This window comes from Pongo pygmaeus, chromosome 1, assembly GCF_028885625.2.
Source record: "Pongo pygmaeus isolate AG05252 chromosome 1, NHGRI_mPonPyg2-v2.0_pri, whole genome shotgun sequence".
Classification (NCBI taxonomy): Eukaryota; Metazoa; Chordata; class Mammalia; order Primates; family Hominidae; genus Pongo; species Pongo pygmaeus.
Window position 1 is genome coordinate 93534542 of NC_072373.2, and position 21405 is coordinate 93555946.

Consider the following 21405-nt stretch of genomic DNA (forward strand, 5'->3'; position numbering starts at 1 on the left):
TGCAAAGCTGAAGTGAAGGGTGCTTGGGGAGCCCTGGGCACATAGTGCAGAAGGTACCTGGTGAGTCCCTGGTACACAGTTGGAGCACAAGGTGCTTGGCGAGCCCCAGATGCACGGTCAGATGGGAAGGGTACTTGGTGAGATAGGAGCTGGAGATCAAGTCCTCAGCTGCAGCTGATGCCTGGCTGAGGCAAGGCTCTTTAAAGGGGCCACATGGCTCAGAGTTCTGATGTCCTTGCTGTTGAAAAGTGGCCTGATGGGCCATGGGTTAAGTGTTCAGAGTGGGTGTGGTGAGGGGTGGGGTGACCACTGGGCGTGGATATCTGGATTTCCCTAACTCTGAAATATTTGCCCTTCTCCAAAGCCAGGAGATCTAGACCCCTGCCCAGGATCTTGGCTAATTGCATAGCTTGTCCAGCTCCAGCTTAGATATGCTCCTCATTCAGCCCTGTGAAATATGCTCCTCATTCAGTCCTGTGAAGGCAGCACATCTGAATGGTTTGGCCTCCCCCGACTTAGCAGGCCCTGAGTTGCAGGCAGAGTCCAGCCTTTCCCCACCTTCAGCACTCCCACCACGAAAGAGGAGGGAGGACGGAGGGGCATAAGGGAGGCACTCACAGGGTGAAGATAGGACTGAAGTTCCAGGACCAAAAAGTGAGGCTAGTTCAGGGACAGAGGGCATTCCTTCTTGCCTCTCTCCCTACCCTGTCCTTCCACACAGAGGGAGGTAGCTATCAAGCACCAAGGCCTCTAGATGTCAGAGGGAGGACAAGAAAGAATGGGGGTGCCAGGTAGGTCATGAGGAGAGAAAGAAATAGAGCAAGATATGGAAGAGAGAGGCAGCGGTAGGGAGACGGGAACTCAGAAACGTCCCTATGCACAGCTGTGGAAGCTCTGAGGACACCCCGGGACTTTTTACCCAGCCCTGTCCCTTTGATGTCTGTGGGTCTGGCCCCCAACCCTCCCCACTTGTGAACAACAGGGGAACTTTCTGCTCAGTCATTTCTGGAGATGAGATGGGTCCCATCCTGAGGGCCCGCTCTGGCTCCCAGCCTCCCAGGTGTGTCACCCTGTGTCTTAAGCAGAACTGGACAGGAGGAGGGGGGCGGACAGACACGCAGGAGGAGACAGGGGAGGACAGATGAAGCAGAGAAGACAAGGGTGGCAGCCAGGAGGAAATTCTGAGACTATGAAGAGGGATTCTCAAGAAAATGAGACAAAAAGGACAGAAGTTGACAGCAGGGTCAGACAAGAAGCGGAGAGGGAGAAGGGGCCTGGCCAGCAACCTTCCCTAGATGGCGGCAACTTCTGGGGCATGGGAGGCACAGGTGTGAAGGAGGCAGGGGTACCTCTTTTGGAAGCAGAATTTCCTAGGGGAGAGACCTTAATGCTGGAAGGCCAAGAGCTGAAATAAGATAATGGACGCCCAGTGCTTTGTAAGCAATAAAGCACTATACAAATTACTGTCGTTGTTATCTGGTTGTGATATCATTTACAAAGATACTGCAGAAGTACATTTAGTGACACGGAAAGATGGCCACGATGAACTGTGGAGTGAAAAGAGCAGGTTACAGATAATATAAATGATGCCATTTTTTACATTTCCATGTACAAATTCAGAAAAAATATCTGGAAGCATAAATATGCAGCTGGGTGATGAGTTGTGGATGATTTATGTCTTCTTTTTGCTTATCAGTATTTTCTCTTTGTGTTTTTTAAAGAACATACATTATTCATGCAGGGAAAAACAAGCAGTTTGCTTTTAAAAGAACGAGGCTTCCTGCCCAGAGGTCTGGGCTCAGGATGAGTGAACAGAGTCTTACAGGCCCCCCGCTCTGCCCTCTCGCTACCTGGGTGTGTATCGCGGGCTCTGTCACATACATACTCTCCAAGGACATTTTTTTCCTCCGTGTTTTAGGCTGGGACAAAGTCCATTTTCTTGAATTCAGGATTGGCAGCATGTTTTTGTAGCTCTACCATGTCTTCCATCCCAGGAGACATAAAACAGGTGGGAAGTAGAGAAAAGCAGACACTTCTCAGAGATTCCTAGCAACCCTAGGCTTACCCCAAGGGAGGCCAATAGCTCTCTGTTTACAGGATCTTTGGGGCCGTAAAAAGTGAGGGCACCTTCCCCTCCCAACCCCGTGGGGTCGGCCTCTGCCTATAGTGGTTCAAACTCCCAAGTCTGGGTTCCCACACCCTTCCATTTCTCACACGTTCCATGCCCATCACCTAGACGTGTCTCTTTTTCCATTCCTTCCCTCATTCTCTACCCACCCTTTCCTCCCAGTCTAAGTGTGGACCATCACGCCCCTTGAGGCCTTCCCCAAATTCTTCCTCACTGGGCTCCCACTCTCCTTTCTTTCCCAGCCTGAAAATACAACCCTCGCCTCCACCCACTCCTGAATCTCCTCCCCCAGAGCCACTCCTCCCCACCACCCAGAATAGTTTTTGTTCTGTTTCGTTTTTTTTTTTTTTTTGAAACAGGGTCTCTATCACCCAGGCTGGAATGCAGTCAGAATAACATTTAACATAAGTAACTCCTTATACTGGCAAAGAGTTTTCTATTTCCAAACTAGATTTTTTAGAATCTACTTTAGAGAGGGCAGCATCAATGATCTGAGAAGCAAAATGACTCGCCTAAGATCACATAGCCAGTTACTGGAGGTCCAGCCCACATCCACCACCCCACTCTGCCTCAAGGACTGAGAATACAGCTGCATTTTCCTCTCTTGGCCTTCAGTCTCTGTCTATAGTTCTAAATTGCATCTTCCCTGTCCCCAGGCTGTGGCATTTAAGCCTTCTACTTCTAGCTGCAACCTGCCTTTCCAGCATCATGATATGCCCCAGCCTAATACAAAGCCCATGTTTCAATCAGTCTGGACTCTTCCCTACCTGCCAGCTTGTACTGTGTCACCCACCACCAAGCCTGGGACTTGCATCTTCTGAGACTGGCCTTCACATCTGTCCCCATTCCCTCCTCTGCATCCTTGGTCTCTGTGCCTTCCCCGTGATGCCCTTTCGGATCTCTATACCACCCACAGGGCATTTAATACCTACTACCATACACAGCTATGGTGTGAGTGTTAGGCGTCCCCTTAGGAAAACAGAAACCACTCTAGGTATTTCCACAGAGAGATAATTGAATATAAGAGATTGACTTTACTGGTGTGAAAGGGTTGAAAAGCAGAAAGAGAACACTAAGTAACACAGAGATAACTGCAAGAAGAAGCTAACTCCCCTAGGCTGGGGGAACAAAGAGTCGAGTTGAGGTTGTGAGAATCTAAAAATGCAAGAAAGGGACCCTATAGAGGTGGGGTCCCTCAGAGGAGGAGGTGGTGCTGCCTAGCTGGTACCCCAGCAATACTGAAAGGAAACAGAAAGAAGTGAGTCCTCCCCTGTCTCCCTGCAGCACCCGCTACTGGCAGAACCTAACAGAGCGGGCAAAGGAGTCTGGGAAGGGTGGCTGGCAGAGTTTCAGCCCCAGCCTCACAGAGCAGAGTATAGAAGGGAGGGTTTAGAGACAAGAAACAATAAGCAAATGACCAGCCTCATGGTAGTTATTATTTTTCTTATACCTAAAATATATTGAGCACCTACCACATGTCTACACTTGACATACACTTTTTTTTTTTTTTTTTTGAGACGGAATCTCGCTCTTATCACCCAGGCTGGAGTGCAGTGGTGCGATTTCGGCTCACTGCAATCTCCGCCTCCCAGGGTCAAGCAATTCTCCTGCCTCAGCCTCCCGAGTAGCTGGGATTACAGGGGTATGCCACCATGCCCAGCTAATTTTGGTATTTTTAGTAGAAATGGGGTTTCACCATGTTGGCCAGACTGGTCTCGAACTCCTGACCTCAGGTGATCCGCCCACCTCCGCCTCCCAAAGTGCTGGGATTACAGGCGTCAGCCACCACGCCCAGCCTTGACATACACTTTAACACAAAAAACAATCTGGTAAGATCACACTATTGCTGACATCTTACAGATGAGGAAAGTGAGCCTTACAGAAGTCAAATAACTTGCTCAAAGTCCCACAACTAATAAATGGCAGAGCTGGGATTCAAAGTCAAATCTGTACACCTATTTTCCACTATAGCACGCTGCCTACATGGTGTACCACTCTGGGCCAAGAAGGCTTTGGAGATGGGTGGGCATAAGTCCTTATGAGTAGGATGGTGTCTGTATGGCCCCAGCACCAAAATGTGTTCAGCAAGAAGCGATGTGCTGAATACCCACTCATAGTAGGTCCTGCAGTGGGTGAAGAAGTCACAAAGATGGGCAATAACAAGCCCCTGCCCTGAGGGGCATGCTCTCTGCTGGGAGAGAAGACATGTAGACAAACAATTGCAGTACACCATGGCAAACCCTCATGCAGCTGTGTAAGAACCAAATGCTACGAGAGTACCATAAATGAAGGAATGAGGATGATGAAACTCGGATCTCGATGCTTCCCTGCTGAAAATCCTTCAATGGCTCCCCAGTGCCAATGAGGTAAGCACAAAGCTCGCAGGCAGGCCTACCTCTAGGCTTCATCTCTCGAGCCTCCTGCCCCTTCACACCCATACCATCCTCCAGAGGGCTTTGCAGCTCTAAGCCTGCATGCCCTCATTCACTTTGTTCCTGCGACTCAGCATCCTCCACTCTCCTCCACCTCTCCCTTCCCATATATCTTGAGGATCACCTACTCCCCCTTTAAATGAGCTCTTTCAACTGCTGCCTCCTCTCTGAAGCCCTTACTGATTTCTCTTCCCCTTGCAATCTCATCCGAGGCAGAATAGACCACTCCTTCTTATACCCCTTCTCCCAAATCCTTGCTTCAAAGTTAAACTCTGAATGACCTGGATTGTTTGCCTATATATCTTTCTTGCCCTCATGTCTCATTTATCTTTGTATCCCTTGAAACCATAACAAACTCCAGCACATTCCAGGCTTCAAATAGATGCTTGATGAATTAATGACAACAAACCAACTAGGGGCAGAGAGTACAGAAAGGAAAAAAAATACTACCTTGAGAGCCAGACCTGAACTGAATCTTGGTTCAACATACTTAACTAAAACTAGTTAAGTTTAATTTGCTCCAGCAAAGTTATTGGTAATTTACTTCTCCAATCCTCAGGTTAAGTCACCTGTCAAATGGAAAATCCACCACGTACCTCAGGACACATGATCCCCGAGCCAAAGCATCAGCTGGACCAGCTGCCTCTTCCCTCAGGTGGTCGGGGATGATGCTGGGACAACATGTGAGGACCTCAGTCCCTGGGGCTACACTAGGAAGTCTGGAGGCCTGACTGCCATGACTCCTCCTCAGCCACCAAGTCTATACTCAGCCACGATGGAGGAGGGAAGAGGGAAACCCTTCAATCTCTCATCGTTTCTAGCCCTCTAGTTCTAGCACTCAGAGTCTGTGAGATCCTCAATTCCCTCTAACATCTTTCTGCCCTAACCCTCACATCCTCTAGTTCCTGTGATACCTTCAGCTTCATGGGTCCCTCAGAACATCTGGAGCCTCCTTGGGTTCTCTAGGGTATCTCTTGGTATCCTTGAGACCACCAGGATACCAAGCAGTTTCCCTCCCTGATGACTTCCAAGCAGTCCTGGAACTTGGCTGTCAAGTCTACAAGCACTCTCTCTGCCAGTCTCTCCAGATTCCCAGGCTCTCTCTTTCCCTTCACCATCCCTCTCCACCCCCTCCAGGCACTGCCAGCTCTGACCCAGCACCATCTGGACACACGGTCACCTGACACGGAACTACAGCTGCTGCGGGGCTCCACCCCCTGCCCTCCTGTCACCACTGCCCCAGCCGGTTCATTGCAATTCAGTCTAACATCAAATTCAGCTTCAGGAAACTTCTGGCAGCAAAGTACACACAGCAGGAGAGAGAAGTAGAGAAGTGGGAAGGGCAAGCTGATCTGACCCAGTGTGCTCCTGCACAGCTCCAAATGACCACCCCGCCTCCACATCCTTGCCCAAGCCCTTCCCTGTGCTCAGGACACTCTCTCCACCCATGACTTCTTATCGGGATTCTACTTAGCTCTCAAGGCCCAGCCCAGATGCCCCCAGACTGCACTCTCTTGAGTGTCCTCCCCTCCTCTCTAGGACGTAAGCCCCTTGAGGACAGAGGATGACATTCGGGAGCCCTTTCAGGGCCCAGCAGCATGCAGGGTTGAAGGGAGAGATAAAGCCAGAGGGGAGACCTGAGGTCTGACCCTTAGCCCTAGTCAGCAAGAACAAGAAGGTTGCTAAATGCTCCCTTCAGGATTCTGGGGGCTGGTAGAAAAGAAAGGAAGAAAACACCTAAGCCTCTGACGGCTGGCACATCCATTTGCTGATAGAATCCCAGAACCTTGCCGGGTGCGGTGGCCCACGCCTATAATCCCAGCAGTTTGGGAGGCCAAGGTGGCTGGATCACCTGAGGTCAGGAGTTCGAGACCAGCCTGGCCAACATGGCAAAACCCCATCTCTACTAAAAGTACAAAAATTGGCCAGACCTGGTGGTTCATGCCTGTAATCCCAGCTACTCAGGAGGTTGAGGCAGGAGAATCACTTGAACCAGGAGGCGGAGGTTGCAGTGAGCAGAGATCATGCCACTGCACTCCAGCCTGGGTAACAGAGCGAGACTCTGCCTCAAAAAAAAAAAAAAGAGTCCCACAACCTCTCTTCTAGAAAGGTGTTCTCCCCCCGCTTACCAGACAGCAACTGAAGCTTGGAGAGATCAAGAAACTTGCCCAGGTTCACCTGGGCACAAGGGTGGAGGAGGGGTGAAGATATAATAAGAGAGGCTATTTCCCAGCTAACTCTATCCCAGTGAAATGTGGAGGCACACCAGAGATTCCTGGCAGTCTCATAACCTGGGCTGCATGTAGACAACGCTGTCATGGAGGGCTCAGCTGTTTCAAAGTCCAAGACAGCCCCCTCTGTTTGACAGAGCTGCTGGCCTGGGCCCAGGCTTCCACACACAGAGTAACTGATTCCATTTTAAAGGTGAAAACACTTCTATTGCAGTGATCACAATGTGTATCAAAGTGGTAAGCACGGTTTCCAGAAGTGGGCTGTGCAAAGCAGCGTTCAGGCCATGCAGAGCGGAGCCACAGACGGGCTGTGCTGAGACTGCCCCGCTGCATGGAGAGCAATGCTTAGACAGCGGGCTTGGGAGAGAATGGCAATCAGGTGTTTGAATGCTAACAATCAGACTCACTGCTCTCCTTGTTTGGCCCTTTTCAAATAGACAAAGACAACTGGGCCAAGTGCAGTGGCTCATGCCTGTAATCCCAGCACTTTGGGAGGCCAAGGCTGGAGGATCACCTGAGGTCAGGAGTTCAAGACCAGCCTGGCCAACATGGTGAAACCCCCATCTCTACTAAAAATACAAAATTCGCCGGATGTGGTGGCAGGCACCTGTAATCCCAGCTACTCAGGAGGCTGAGGTAGGAGAATCCCTTAGAACCCGGGAGGCAGAGGTTGCGTGAGCCGAGATCGTGCCACTGCACTCCAGCCTGGGTGACAGAGCAAGACTCTGTCTCAAAAAAAAGAAAAAAGAAAAAGACAACTGGTTTGAGTCTGGGGGGTTGGATACTTGAGCGCGAGCAGTCCTCCTCCTTACAGTGTCATCCTACCCAGAGCTGGGCCCAACAAGAGACAGTCTATCCCCAAGGGCCTCCTTGTTCAAAAGGCAGGATCCTGAGGGTGGCCAGGATTCTGGAACTCTCTGCAGAACCTGGGCTGGGGAGGCAGACTTCTGGGCTGCAGGGACCTGTGCAGCCACTCCACAGCCCTCCCCACTGCCTTTTTAGTTCCTCCCCATCTTTGGTCCTGCTCTGCCCCACCCCAGAACTGAAAAGGGGGGATGAGGGATGCGGGGAGCCTTGTTCTGTGGCTGTGCTGTGTGCTATAGGTGGTGGCACCCACTGTCCCCTGTTGGGACACTCTCCCTAGACCTTGAATGGCTGGCTCCTTCTCACCTGTCACCTCATGGAGAGGCCTTCCAAAAGCATCACCTACTCTACATCTAACACCCTACACTGTCATCCTCATACCTCCTATTCACTCCTATAGTGAGCTGAAATCACTTTTCCTATTTGTTCATAAGTTTATTTCTCTCTCCGCCACCAGAATAAAGGCTCCCAGAGAGCAAGGCTGTGCACATCTTGTTTGCTGCTGTATCCCCAGGGCCAGGCACTGCCAGCTACATCAAAGGAGGGCTCCACTCTGTTGAATGAGCTGACTGGATGGACTTCCACTTCTTATTACTCCTCTAAGGATATAATAAATAGAACAATGATAATAATTCCGGCCTGACAGCAGCAGCCTTTTACAGTTGACAAAGCAATGCACTGAGTCACTGGTCATTTCCTACGTACAATGACTTTGTCTGGGTTATTCCCATTTTACATATGGGGAAAATGAGGCTCAGAGGGCTTCCGGGATTTGCCACAAGCCACACAGCCTTTCTGGTGGTGGAGCAGAGACTCAAAAAGACCCTGACCCCCACCACTCTCCTTCCATAGCCTCACAGTCACCCATATATGGAAGGGTAAACCACAGCTCCTTCTTCCTCATCATCCTCATCCACACGGGTGCCCGTGGCAAACACAGGCGTGTGAGTGAAGAATCATCTGCCACACACAGAAGCTGACCCACGACTGTGCGTGAGGAGAAGCATGGAGACAGCCTGTGAGGCAGCCCAGCAGGGAGCATGGAAGAGGAGTCAGCACGAGCCGCCTCTCCCTGGGAGGGCTGTTATTCTCTAAACCTTCCTTTTCTTCCTTTCTTTGCTTTTTTTTCCTCAAAATGTCAATACATAGTTATTCAGCATCTCCTGCATGCCAGCATTTTACCAGGCACTGAGAATTCAACATAAATAAGACAAGGTTACCACCTCAGAGTGGAAACAAATGAAGAAAATAAACTCGAAACCTATCACTTCTGCCATTGATTTATTGTCTATTCAAGTAAATCAGCTGATCTTTGAGCCCTCTATAATATATTAAAAACCAAGCAAATGATCTAATTTATCAATATCAATAATAATATTACAATTGCAAGTGGCCTTATAATTTTCAAACATTGGATATATTATAGGCTGGATGTGGTGGCTCATGCCTGGAATCCCAACACTTTGGGAGCCTGAGGCAAGAGGATCGCTTGAGCCCAGGAGTCTGAGACCAGCCTGGGCAACATAGTGAGACCCCCATTTCTCAAAATAAAAAAAAAAAGGATATATTAATATACTATATAACATTTTGTGAAATAAGTTTTTTTCATGCCTTCATAAGAACAAGGAACGATTTTACTAGGCCTGGCTCTTTATAAATTCATGCACTAATTCTATAATAAAGCCTGATTTAGAAACAGCCAGACACATGGCAGACCCACTGAGAAAAAGTAGCTGTTGAAGTCAGGGCCAGAAGCTGACCATTTCGGGTTCATAGTCTCTCACTTCTATTTCACTTCTTTTGTTACCTAATTTTTCAATTAGAAGTAAGAGGCACTAATATGCAGCCAGGCAGAGTGGCTCGTGCCTTTAATCCTAGCACTTTGGAAGACTGAGGCAGGAGGATCAATTGAGCCCAGGAGTTCAAGACCAGCCTGGGCAACATAGGGAGACTCATCTCTACAAAAAAATTTTAAAATAGGCCAGGTGCAGTGGCTCACACGTGTAATCTCAGCACTTGGGGAGGCCAAGGCGTGTGGATCACCTGAGGCCAAGAGTTCGAGACTAGGCTTGCCAACATGGTGAAACCCCGTCTCTACTAAAAATACAAAATTAGCCAGGCATGGTGGTGCACGCCTATAATCCCAGCTACTTGGGAGGCTGAGGCAAGAGAATCCCTTAGAACCTGGGAGGTGGAGGTTACAGTGAGCCAAGATAGCACCACTGCACTCCAGCCTGGGTGACAGAGTGAGACTCTGTCTCAAAAAAAAAAATTAAAATCAAAAAATAAAAATTAATTGGGTGTGGTGGTGTGCACCTGTGGTCCCAGCTATTTGGGAAGCTGAAGTGGATGGACTGCTTGCACCTGGGGGTTCAAGGCTACAGTGAGATGTGATTGTGCCACTGTACTCCAGCCTGAGTGACAGAGAGAGATCCTGTCTCAAAAAAATAAAGAAATAAAGAAAAAGTTAATAAGCAATGATTATTTCTTTTCCCCCAGAAGTGAGCTCCAAAACAAGGAGCTGAGTTTTTATTTACTTTTGCATATTTGGTGAACTGTAGGCATAGAATCCGTGTTTACTAAATAGATACAGGAAGAGTAACTATAAAGTAATGCTTTGGCTCTACAAATGCCTAGAACTGTTCAGAGAAAAGGCATTATGTGAAATCTAAGATATCCCACTGCTCCTTTCAGTAGTGTTGTGGGAGTATGTTATGATTGCTCATGATGTTGGCAAAGCACATTCTGCTGAAAGAAAAACTACTTGCAAAAAGATACTATGATTCTGCAAATGAGTCCATGTTTTGGGTTTAAAAGGCTGCAAAGCATACATTCCTGCAAGGGTAGGGTTTGGGCTGGTGGTTAGAAAAACATCCTGGATTCTGGTTTCTTAAAGCTTGAAACAGAACTGGATGCAGTGGTGTGTGCCTCTAGCCCCAACTAGTTAGAGTTCAAGTCTAGCCTGGACAACATAGCAAAACCCCAGCTCTTAAAACAACAAACCAAAAAAAGTGTGAAAAGGGTCTTCTCAGGGCAATTCCATACAGAGCTCTATTGCTCTAGTAATAGTTCGAGGCTTTGGAAAGTCCTGCTCCTTTTCCTTTCTCCTCAGGTGTCTTTAACATGAACTCATTCAGTGGAAGAGCAGTTGGCAGTGCCCACCCATCTGTGGGGAGCTGCGCCCTTAACTCTGGCAGCTATACTGGCTAGTGATTGAGATCCCAAAATCTGAAACCAGACCATCTGGTTCTAATCCCCACTTCCTTTCTGTGTGACCCTGGGCAAGTCATTTAACCTCCCCAAGTCTCAGACTCCCTGTCTGTAAAGTGGGGAGAATAATAATAGCACCCCCTTCATGGGCCGGTTATAAGGGCAGGTGAGTTCAGACCAGTAAAGCGCTTAGCACAGTGTTTGCTCATGGCAAGCCGGACATGACGGCATATCTTTCTCCACCCCCATGGCCTACAAGTTCCAAATTGGAAGACCCAGGTTCAGATTAATGTTCTTATTGTGTGACAGAAGCTAAGTCTCTTGACTATCATCTCAGTTTTCTCACTTGTAAAATGGCGCCAGGTAATCCTCAAATAAGGCAAGGCTAGGCCTTGGCAGTTATTTGTCAAATAATAACTGAATATAACAATGATGGGCCATTGTTAAGGTTTGGACACAAAGGGCAGGATGGTAAAAACGAAAACTCATCAGTTTTGTTCCCTGAAAGCAGACAGTAGGAATAAAAAAATGAAGAACTCTATCTATATGATCCACTGTGCATATTATTCTTGCTATACTGGACACAGATCTCCTCAGATTCCCTCGATCACCATATTCTTCCCAAAAGCCCTATCCTAGAGCTTGCTATAAAGGACAAGATGTGGCACCCTGCGCTTCCTAGCACTAAGAAAGAGGCAAGGCATTTATTTGGCCTCTTTGGATTTTGGAGGCAAGATATGCTGCACTTGAGAATCTCGTTCAGCCTAGTTATTGGGTGACCCAGAATTCAAGCAGCCAATTCAAGTGAGTCCCAGGATAAGAAAGGTCCCTACTGGGTGGGGTGCAGTGGCTCATGCCTGTAATCCCACCACTTTGGGAGGCCGAGACGGGCGGATCACCTGAGGCCAGGAGTTTGAGACCAGCCTGACCAACATGGCAAAACCCCGTCTCTACTAAAAATACAAAATTAGCCGGGCTTGGTGGCGCGTGCCTGTAATCCCAGCTACTTGGGAGGCTGAGGCAGGAGAATCGCCTGAACCTGGGAGGCGGAGGTTGCAGTGAGCTGAGAGGCGCCATTGTACTCCAGCCTGGGCGACAAGGGAGAAACTCTGTCTCAAAAAAAAGAAAGGAAGGTCCCTACCACCGTTCAGGCTGTGGCACAAGCTGCTCTGCCTCCTGGGCCGTGTGACCCAGCATGTCCAGTGGTGCTGGAATCACCATGGTGGATAAAGGATGGAGTCTTTGGTGAGCTCCTAGGGAGAACTGCAGCACACACCCTAGGGTTCCAGAACAACCCTGCCATGTCATCTCTGACAAACATGTCATGCTCTTTCTGACAAAGAATTACACTCTGAAAAATAGCTGTAGTATGCTCTTGAGCCCTAGCAGAGACTAAGTGCCTGACCAATGGGCACCAAGTGACCATTCAGCCTGAGATGGCCATCCTAAGCTGAATGATGGGTCATAAGGTTGGACGTCCAAGGCAGTAATCCATTACGTGATGGGAGGGATACATTCAAACCAGGCTCAAGCTGGTTCAGAACACATAAGCAAATTGCATGAGCAGGTGGTGGCCCAGACTCCCAAATCACCTGCCTCTATTTTACTGCTTCTTCAATCCACATGTATGTCCTCTGGGCAGGGGTGGGTAGAGGGTCCATATAACCAACTGATAAATGTGCCAGGATGATATGCTGGCACTGACAGCACTGTGGCTCCACTCGGGAGGTCCCTGAAGGACAACAGTCAAGGAGAATCCTGCCAGGGATCAGAGCTGCAAGCATATAGCTGGTCATCCACTTAGCACATGGGGAGCGATACTCCAGGGTAAGAATATACACTGACTACAGGGAAGTGGCACCTGGCCTGGCCAGCTGGGCAGGGCTCTGAAAGGAATAAAATGAAAAGACTGGAGAAAAGAAAGTCCGAGAAAGACATAGGGTATGGCAGGGCCAGGACTAGGGAGCAGGCCTCCCTAGGAACTTATTTGCCTCATCCAGGCCCAGCCCTGGCAGATGGGCCTATGGAAGTGTGCACACAGGGTGCAGATCTTTGGGACTCAAATTATGCCCACCAAAGAGCATCTATCACTGGGGAGAAAGTGAACAACTCACTGGGCAGGATAACTCATCCTGTAGATGTTAGCCAGCCTTTCCTTTCTGCCACCTGTACCCCCAGTGCTGGCACAATGGCCTGATCAACATAGTGGACTTGGTGGCTTTTCATGGGCTCAAGATCATGGATACCTTCTCACTGAGGTGCAGAGCTACAGCCAAGTGCCAAACTTGCTTGCAACAGATTGATACTGAGCCCTATACCTGGTACTATTCCTTAGCAGGGAGAGAAAACATCCAGCCATATGGTAACAGGTTGATGACATCAGACCCCTTCCTCTTTTAAGGGAGCAGTGATGTGTCCTCGCCAGAATGATTACAAACTCCAGCAGCACCCTCCATGTGCTTACAGAATGCCTGATCTCTCAGCATGGTATCCCACATCACAGTGGCTCAGACCAAGGAACCCATTTCACAGCAAAGAAGCACAACAACAGGCTCGCGATCACAGGGTGGACTGGTCCTGCCCCATCACCCATAATTAGTCATCTTGATGGAATCATGGCATGGCCTGTTGAAGGCTCAGGAAGGCACCATCTGGGGAACAACCCTTTGGGGGGTTGGAGCCCTCTCCTCCAGGATGGAGCTTGAAACTGAACTGGACGCGGTGGTGTGCGCACAATATTGTACTGTGTCCCCTGTGATCAGAATACACAGATCTGGGTATCAAGGACTGGAATCAGAAATGGCTCCTCTCACTATTACATCCAGCAACTTATTTGTGAATGCATGCTTCCCTTCACTATCATCTTGGGATCCTCCAGGCTAGAGGTCCTAGTTAACAGATGTAGAAGAATTGTACCAGTTGACAGAGTAAGAATTCCATTAAACTGGTAGCAGCAACTACCACCTATTCACTTTGAGATCCTCATGCAGTGGACCAACAGGCAAAGGAAGGAAGTTCCTATACTGGCTGGGATCATCAATTATGGTTACCATGAGGAGCTAAAGTAGCTGCCACACCATGAGTCAGGGAGGAGAATGTCTTGTACCCAGGGACTCTCTAGGACATCTCTGAATACTTTCATGCGTCTAGTGATGACTGTTAATGGGCTGCTACCACAACCAACAAGGACAGGGCAACTAGGGATCTACACCTTTTGACAACGAATGTCTGGATCACCCTACCAGGAAAACAACTCAAACTAGATGAAGGGCTAACTGAAGGTGGAGAATCTGGAATGGAGGAGGGAAATGATGAATATCAATTAGAGCCTCTGGACTAGCTACAAGTAAGAAGGCTATAGCTTTTTTTTTTTTTTTTTTTACTAATCTTTTTGCCTCGGTCTTTGAGAAAAACACTTTTTTTCCCCTTAGTGATGGGCTTTTGCTCTGTCACCCAGACTGGAGTGCAGTGGTGGGATCACAGCTCACTGCAGCCTCCAACCATTGGGCTCAAGCGATTCTTCCACCTCAGCCTCTCAAGTAACTGGGACTACAAGTAGCACACCACCATATCTGGCTTTTTTTTTCTTAATTTTTTGTAGAGACAGGGTCTTGCTTTATTACCCAGGCTGGTCTCCAACTCCTGGCTTCAATCGAGAGAAAAACACTCTTGACTACCATCTTGAAGGGGACCCTGTGACTGGCAGGATCTGTAGCTCCCTTCTTAAGGAATAAGTAAGGAACTAGGAATGTCACCATTTGCACAGAACAAGCTGAAGCCTAAATTATCATCTGGGAGCTGAACATAATGAGAGGGTACAGGGGGTGGACCGTGTTGGACACAAATTGTGTATGCTTCCTTAGATTCTTTTAATTGACTCTTTATTTCCAAAAGGGCTGCCTGCCTCCCAAACCACCACCGCCTCTATCAGAGCCCTTTTTTGTGGCCAGAGCTGCCTGACGTCAAAGCTGTAGTCCTAGGAATGCATGGTCTTCACACCCACATGTTGAGGCTGTCTCTCTGAGTCACCCCTCTATTTCTGATTAAAATCAAACATCACACATGGGCCATGGCATCTGGCTTCCCAAGTGGACACCAAGGTCCAGAGGATGAAACCTCAATGTCAGTTCCTATAGGAAAACCTTATCCAATGGGAACTGGGAGGCACCAGGGAGTTGGGCAGATAAATCGCTCCTCCTTTCTCCCTTCTGTGGATTACTCCAACGTGTGATTTCACCTTACACCCTGTCTGAAGAAAGTCCTCCTTGCCAAGTGAAATGCTTACCAAGCAACTGGCTGCTGCACTTTGCAGCTCATTTTGAAGTAGCCAATGCAGTAACATTGTTTGCATCTGTTTTTTGCTGCACTTCTCCTTTCCTCACCACTCCAAGCTTGGTCCCTCTTTTAGAAACACCTTTCCCCACCTTCTTCAACCCTACTCATCCTCCACAACTCAGCTCAATCTCATGTCTTCTGACATCTCAACCCCCTACACACACACACACACACACAGGCTAAATTAGGGGCCTCTGAGGGGGGTTCCTGTAGCACCAGCCTACACCACTATCATTACAAGCTTTAATAAGTATGTTAGGAAAATCCTGCCAAAGCAATCAGACAAGGGAAAGAAATAAAGGGCATCCAAATTGGAAATCAAACTGGATGTCATACTATTGCTGTTTGCCAATAATATGCTGGTACACCTAGAAAGCCCTAAAGACTCAACCATAAAGATCCTAGATCTGATACATTCAGTAAAGTCTCAGGGTACAAAATCCGTGTACACAAGTCAGTAATGCTGCTGTACACCAACAACGACCAACCTAAGAATCAAATCAATAACTCAATCCCTTTTACAACAGCTGCAAAAACAAACAAACACACAAACAAAAAACTTAGGAATATATTTAACCAAAGAGGTTAAAGATCTCTACAAGGAAAACTACAAGGAACTCTACAAAGAAAACTCTATAAGGAACTCTACAAGGAAAACACTGCTGAAAGAAATCAGAGATGACACAAACAAATGGAAACACATCCCATCCTCATGGATGGTAAGAATCAATATTGTGAAAATGACCATACTGCCCAAAGCAATCTACAGATTCAATGCAATTTCCATCAAAATACCTTCGTCATTCTTCACAGAACTAGAAAAAACAATCCTAAAATTCACATGGAACCAAAAAAGAGCCCATAAAGCCAAAGCAATACTATGCAAAAACAACAAATCTGGAGGCATCACATTATCCAACTTCGAATTATACTACAAGGCTATACTTATCAAAACTTCATGGTACTGGTATCAAAATAGGCATGTAGACCAATGGAACAGAATAGAGAACCCAGAAATAAAGCCAAATACATACAGCCAATTGATCTTTGACAAAGCGTACAAAAACAAATTGGGAGGGCTGGATATGGTGGCTCACGCCTATAATCTCAGCACTTCGGGAGGCCAAGCCAGGCAGATGGCTTGAGCCCAGGAGTTTGAGACCAGCCTGGGCAACATGGCAAAACCCCATCTCAACAAAAAGTACAAAAATTAGCCATGTGTGGTGGCGCATGCCTGTAGTCCCAACTACTTGGGAGACTAAGATGAGAAGATCGCTTGAGCCCGGGAGGTTGCGGCTGCAGTGAGCCGAGATGTGGTCTCACTCTGGGTGACAGAATGAGACCCTGTTTCAAAAAATAAACAAATAAATAGATTGGGGAAGGACACCCTATTCAATAAATGGTGCTGAGTAAACTGGCAAGCCACATGTGGAAGAATGAAACTGGTTCCTCATCTCTCACCTTATACAAAAATCAACTCAAGATGTATTAAAGACTTAAATCTAAGGGCTGAAACCATAAAAATTCTAGAAGATAACATCCAAAAAACTCTTCTGGACATTGGCTTAGGCAAAGAATTCATGACTAAGACCCCAAAAGCAAATGCAACAAGAACAAAAATAAATAGATGGGGAACTAATTAAACTAAAAAGCTTCTGCATAGCAAAAAAAAGTAATCAGCAGAGTAAACAGACAACCCACAGAGTGGGAGAAAACATTCTCAAACTGTGCATCCAGCAATGCCCAGTGCCCAGAATCTCAAGGAACTCAAACAAATCAGGAAGAAAAAACAAATAGACCAGGCGTGATGGCTCATGCTTGTAATCCCAGCACTTTGGGAGGTCAAAGCGGGTGGATCACCTGAGGTCATGAGTTCCAGACCAGCCTGACCAACATGGAGAAACCCCATCTCTACTAAAAATACAAAATTAGCCAGGCGTGGTGGCACATGCCTGTAATCCCAGCTACTCAGGAGGCTGAGGCAGGAGAATCTGTTGAACCTGAGAGGCGGAGGTGCAGTGAGCCGAGATTATGCCATTGCACTCCAGCATGGGCAACAAGAGCGAAACTCCATCTAAAAAAATAATAATAATAAAAATAAAAGCCTCTCCCTCTCCCTCTCCCTCTCCCTCTCCCTCTCCCTCTCCCTCTCCCTCTCCCTCTCTCCCTTCTTCGGTCTCCCTCTCCTTCTTTTTTCGGTCTCCCGCTGTTATCGAAGCTGGACTGTACTGCCATGATCTCGGCTCGCTGCAACCTCCCTGCCTCGGGCTCCTGTGACTCTCCTGCCTCGGCCTGCCGAGTGCCTGGGATTGCAGCCGCGCGCCGCCACGCCTGAATGGTTTTTGTATTTTTGGTGGAGACGGGGTTTCGCCGTGTTGACCGGGCTGGTCTCCAGCTCCTGGCCTCGAGTGATCTGCTTGCCTCGGCCTCCCGAGGTGCTGGGATTGCAGACGGAGTCTCGCTAACTCAATGCTCAATGGTGCTCAGGCTGGAGTGCAGTGGTGTGATCTCGGCTCACTGCAACCTCCACCTACCAGCCTCCTGCCTTGGCCTCTTAAAGTGCTAAGATTACAGCCTCTGCCCCGCCGCCACCCCGTCTAGGAAGTGAGGAGCATCTCTGCCTGGCCGCCCATCGTCTGGGATGTGAGGAGCCCCTCTGCCCGGTCGCCCTATCTGGGAAGTGAGGAGCGCCTCTGCCCAGCCGCCCATCGTCTGGGATGTGAGGAGCACCTCTGCCCGGCTGCCACCCCGTCTGGGAGGAAGTGAGGAGCGCCTCTGCCCGGCTGCCCCGTCCGGGAGATGAGGAGCACCTCTGCCCGGCCGCCCCGTCTGGGAGGTGAGGAGCGCCTCTGCCTGGCCGCCACCCCGTCTGAGAGGAAGTGAGGAGCGCCTCTGCCCGGTTGCCCCATCTGGGAAGTGAGGAGCGCCTCTGCCTGGCCGCCACCCCGTCTGGGAAGTGAGGAGCGCCTCTGCCCGGCTGCCACCCCATATGGGAAGTGAGGAGCGCCTCTGCCCAGCCGCCCCATCTGGGAGGTGAGGAGCGCCTCTGCCCGGTCGCCCCGTCTGGGAGGTGAGGAGCGCCTCTGCCTGGCCGCCACCCCGTCTGGGAGGAAGTGAGGAGCGCCTCTGCCCGGCTGCCCCATCTGGGAAGTGAGGAGCGCCTCTGCCCGGCTGCCACCCCCTATGGGAAGTGAGGAGCGCCTCTGCCCGGCCGCCCACTCTGGGAAGTGAGGAGCGCCTCTGCCCGGCCGCCCACTCTGGGAAGTGAGGAGCGCCTCTGCCCGGCCGCCCACTCTGGGAGGTGAGGAGTGCCTCTGCCCGGCCGCCCACTCTGGGAGGTGAGGAGCACCTCTGCCCGGCCGCCCCGTCTGGGAGGTGAGGAGTGCCTCTGCCTGGCCACCCCGTCTGGGAAGTGAGGAGCGCCTCTGCCTGGCCACCCCGTCTGGGAAGTGAGGAGCGCCTCTGTCTGGCCGCCACCCCGTCTGGGAGGAAGTGAGGAGCGCCTCTGCCCGGCCGCCACCCCGTATGGGAAGTGAGGAGCGCCTCTGCCCAGCCGCCCCGTCTGGGAGGTGAGGAGTGCCTCTGCCCGGCTGCCACCCCGTCTGGGAGGAAGTGAGGAGCACCTATGCCCGGCTGCCCCGTCTGGGAGATGAGGAGCACCTCTGCCCGGCCGCCCCGTCTGGGAGGTGAGGAGTGCCTCTGCCTGGCCGCCACCCCGTCTGGGAGGAAGTGAGGAGCGCCTCTGCCCTGCTGCCCCATCTGGGAAGTGAGGAGCGCCTCTGCCCGGCCGCCACCCCATATGGGAAGTGAGGAGCGCCTCTGCCTGGCCACCACCCCGTCTGGGAAGTGAGGAGCGCCTCTGCCCGGCCGCCCCGTCTGGGAAGTGAGGAGCGCCTCTGCCCGGCCGCCCGGTCTGGGAAGTGAGGAGCGCCTCTGCCCGGCCGCCCACTCTGGGAGGTGAGGAGCGCCTCTGCCCGGCTGCCACCCGGTCTGGGAGGAAGTGAGGAGCGCCTCTGCCCGGGCAGCCCCGTCTGGGAAGTGAGGAGCGTCTCTGCCCGGGCGGCCCCGTCTGGGAAGTGAGGAGCGCCTCTGCCCGGGCGGCCCGGTCTGGGAAGCGAGGAGCGCCTCTGCCCGGCCGCCCTGTCTGGGAGGTGAGGAGCGCCTCTGCCGGGCTGCCCTGTCTGGGAGGTGTACCCAACAGCTCCGAAGAGACAGCGACCATCGGGAGCGGGCCATGAGGACGATGGCGGTTTTGTTGAAGAGAAGAGGAGGAAGTGTGGGGAAAGGAAGGAGAGATCAGATTGTTGCTGTGTCTGTGTAGAAAGAGGTGGGCATAGGAGACTCCATTTTGTTCTGACTAGGAGAAATTCTTCTGCCTTGGGATGCTGTTGATCTATGGCCTTTCCCCCAGCGCCGTGCTCTCTGAAACATGTGCTGTGTCAACTCAGGGTTAAATGGACTAAGGGCGGTGCAAGATGTGCTTTGTTAAACAGATGCTTGAAGGCAGCATGCTCTTTAAGAGTCATCACCACTCCCTAATCTCAAGTACCCAGGGGCACAAACACTGCAGAAGGCCGCAGGGACCTCTGCCTAGGAAAACCAGAGACCTTTGTTCATGTGTTTATCTCCTGACCTTCTCTCCACTATTATCCTATGACCCTGCCATATCCCCCTCTCCCAGAAACACCCAAGAATCATCAATAAATTCTTCATAAATTAAAAAAATAAATAAATAAATAAATAAAAGGAAAAAAAAATAAATAAAAATAAAAATAAAAATAAAAAAAAATAATCCCATCAAAAAGTGAGCAAAGGACATGAATAGACATTTCTCAAAAGAAAGTATACAAACAGCCAACAAACATATCAAAAAATGCTCAACATCACAATCGTCAGGGAAATGCAAATAAAACCACAATGAGATACCACCTTATTTCTGCAAGAATGGCCATAATTAAAAAGTCAAAAAACAATAGATGTGGCGAGGTGCGGTGGCTTATGCCTGTGATCCCAGCACTTTGGGAGGCTGAGGCAGGGGGATCACCTGAGGTTAGGAGTTCGAGACCAGCCTGGCCAACATGGTGAAACCCCATTTTTTTCTACTAAAAATACAAAAATTAGCCAGGCATGGTGGTGCTCACCTGTAGTCCCAGCTATTCGGGAGGCTGAAGCAGGAGAATCACTTGAACATGGGAGGCAGGGGTTGCAGTGAGCCGAGATCGTGCCATTGCACTCCAGCCTGGGTGACAGAGTGAGACTTCATCTCAAACACGGACACACACACACACACACACACACAAATAGATGTTGGCATGGATGTGGTGAAAAGGGAACAGTTTTACATTGCTGGTGGGAATGTAAATTAGTAAAACCACTATGAAAAACAGTATGGAGATTCCTTAAAAAAACAAAAGTAGAAATACCATTATTTCCAGCAATCCCACTACTGGGTGTCTATTCAAAGAAAAAGAAGTCATTCTATAAAAAAGACACATGCACACGCATGTTTATAACAGCACAATTTGCAATTGCAAAGATATGAAACCAACCTAAGTGCCCATCAACCAATGAGTGGATAAAGAAAATGTGGTATATCTGCATCATGGAATACTACTCAACCAAAAAAGGAATGAAATAATGTCTTTTGCAGCAACTTGGTTGGAGCTGGAGGCCATTACTCTAAGTGGAGTAACTCAGGAATGGAAAATCAAATGTCGTATGTTCTCACTTATAAGTGGGAGCTAAGCTATGAGGACACAAAGGCATGAGAGTGATACAAGGAAATTTGGGGACTTGGGGGGAAGGTTGGGTGAGGAATAAAAGGTTACATATTGGGGACAGTGTACACTGCTTGGGTGCCGGGTGCATTAAAATCTCAGAAATCACCACTAGATAACTTATCCATGTAACCAAAACCCAACTGTACCCCAAAAATTATTAAAAATTTAGAGCATGTTTTTAAAAGTAAAAAAACAGTACACAATTTTTTAAAAAACAGTAAGTCTTGGCAAGTCCATCTCCCCCATCTGACATCTTGAAACAAAGTTTTTTTCCTCTCTGGGTTCTCAGTACCAAGAACAGTGCATAGCACATAGTCATGAACCTTTGGCCTAAATCACAGTGAAATTAGTGAAAGGAAGTCTAGCTTCTAGTCCCAGCACTCACACCAACTTCTCAGACACTGAAAGACCCTGGCCAAGGCACT